The sequence below is a fragment of the Bidens hawaiensis genome, unplaced genomic scaffold, assembly GCF_021521415.1.
Source record: "Bidens hawaiensis isolate Kalapana, Puna unplaced genomic scaffold, B.hawaiensis_p1.1 tig00003004_1, whole genome shotgun sequence".
In the NCBI taxonomy this organism is placed as follows: domain Eukaryota; kingdom Viridiplantae; phylum Streptophyta; class Magnoliopsida; order Asterales; family Asteraceae; genus Bidens; species Bidens hawaiensis.
The window spans coordinates 2613966-2616569 of NW_027491161.1; the positions used below are offsets into that span (position 1 = coordinate 2613966).

Consider the following 2604-nt stretch of genomic DNA (forward strand, 5'->3'; position numbering starts at 1 on the left):
TCTTGTTTGTTTATGAAAGAAAGAGGTGAGAAATGGAAATAAACCATTTCCATTTCTCTGATTTTGTTTCTCTGAAAAAAGCGGAGAATTGATTTCCTCCTTTTCATTTCACCCATTTTCCTCCTTCAGCAAGGATAGCACCGCAACCCAATTGCCTCCTGTTAATCGTTATCTCGACAGTCACTCACCAATCGGTTGCAACATTCACCTATTCCTTCAATAACCTTTTCGCTAAATCAATCAGATAAAACAACGGCCGACTATAACCTTTCTTCGATCTACGGTACCTGTCGAAATCATGGCGGAAGTAATGTCAATGGAAGCTATAAGAGCTGAAGCCGCTCGTTTGAACATCGATTTATCTGCAGTCGATTGGAACTCCATCCGCCTCCCGCCCGGTGAAGATTGCGGCATCATTAGGTAGTTATAAATTAACCAACCGTTGATACATACACTGATTTATGTACGTATTGTGTTGAAATTGTAATAATTGATGATGACGGCCGTTAAAACCCTAATAGTTTGCCGCTAATTGATTTGTTGGTGTTTTTAGAGGTTATTAGCTGCAAATCCTAATTTAAGTGGTTACATGTATGCATATAGAGTATTTAATTGCTTAATGATGATTTATTTTGTGTGTTTTTGTTTTGAATTTGAGTATTCGTTGTAAGCATGTTTGATGCTTGTGTACACAAGTGATTATTAGTATGATGAGTTTTGAATATCAGTGTTTTGTTTTGGTTATTAATTTGTATCTTTATTGTGTGTTTGAATATTTTAGTGATGATGAGGATCTAAATGAGGGGGATCAATTGGAGTTTGATGCTGGATTTGGGAGTATTATTGTTGTGGATAATTTGCCAGTTGTGCCTAGAGAAAAGTATGATAAGCTTGAAGGTGTGGTTTGTAAAATCTACAGCCAAATTGGAGTTATTAAGGAAAATGGGCTTTGGATGCCTGTTGATGAAGACACCGGTAAAACCCTAGGTTATTGCTTCATTGAGTACAATACTTCACAGGTATTGACAATAAAAAATCTAGTTATATATTTATCAAGTTTTAAATAAATCTCTTTCATTGCTTTGTGGCTGTATCTTCTTGTAGGAAGCTGAACTTGCAAAGGAAAAGACGAATGGATACAGACTAGACAGAGCACACATTTTTGCTGTCAACATGATTGATGAAATCGACAAATTTATGAATGTCCCAGACGAGTGGGCTCCTCCGGAGATTAAGCCTTATACACCAGGGGTTGGTTTTTGGGTGAAGCGTGAAACTTGATTTTTGTTTATGGCCTTTTTTGGCTATTATAAAATGTTAGTAAGATAGCTTGCAACTTAATAATGATGATAATGTCGTTGTGTATTAATGCAGGAGAATCTGCAACGCTGGCTTACTGATGAGAAAGGTAGAGATCAGTTTGTTATCCGTGCTGGATCAGATACGGAGGTTATGTGGAATGATGCAAGACAAGTGAAGGCTGATCCTGTTTACAAATGCCCGGTAAATAAAAATACTTTGTCTTGGTATCTTAATTAACTTATTTTACTCTGTGAAAGGATTCTGATTATGTTGAATTGTATTCGTCTGCAGTTCTGGACTGAAAGTTTTGTGCAGTGGTCTCCGTTAGGGACCTACTTAGCCACGGTTCACCGCCAAGGTGCTGCTGTTTGGGGCGGTGCTACTACATTTAACCGTCTGATGCGATATGCTCATCCGCAGGTTAAACTCATTGATTTCTCTTCTGGTGAGAAATATCTGGTTACATATAGCAGCCATGAACCAAGCAACCCTCGCGATACTCATGTAAGAAAGTTTTCTGCTTTATATAGTTTTGTATGATTTTATATTTGGTGGAAGTTTCAACCAGTTTATTTGTAAATGGGTTGTATATGTATATATATAATCATTGCTATTTGGTGGAAGTTTCAACCAGTTTATTTGTAAATGGGTTGTATATGTATGATTTTATACTTGTGCTAATGATAAAGTTGATATAATTCTCTGTTTATTTTCTATGTACCAAACAAGAAAATGATTCTCAGCTATATTTCTCTACTGAAATCTCTGTACTACCAAACAGAACAGTCAATTCTCATTCTCCAGACCAATTCTCTTTCTCTGCAATTCCATTTCTCTATTCCATTTCTCTACAATTCCATTCTCTGTACCAAACACCCCCTAGTGTTTGTGGCTATTATTATACTTAGTGCTCCACTTTTGCAACACGTATTCCGTTGATTTGAACTTTCTTTTAAGTACCCAGGCTGCCATACTTTTGTATGTTGGATAAATAGATGTATTACCATCTTAACATTTTTGCATAAGTCATATCTCTTGAGATATGTTTTTAATCTTCTAAAAATCTTATCTTTTAGTTGTGTCTTCTTCTTTCATTTCAAATCCAAAATCATATTTATGTTTTGATTGATTTATCTATCTCACTTAACCCTTTGTTTAAGTAATTAGTTTATTTGTTAATCTTTTTAAGATGTTATTTTTCCATATTTGTGAAGCCCTTGTAATCTTCATATGAGCATTTGATATATCATCACCAATCTTTAATCTTCATGTGTCATGAACTTGATATTCAACTTGTTGTAT

General features: G+C 35.3%; 1 pseudogene; it reads left to right on the plus strand.

Moving 5' to 3' along the window:
* The first annotated feature begins 226 nt into the window (after nt 1-226).
* Nucleotides 227-1147, plus strand: LOC143621995 (eukaryotic translation initiation factor 3 subunit B pseudogene; annotated as a pseudogene).
* Nucleotides 1148-2604: the final 1457 nt, after the last annotated feature.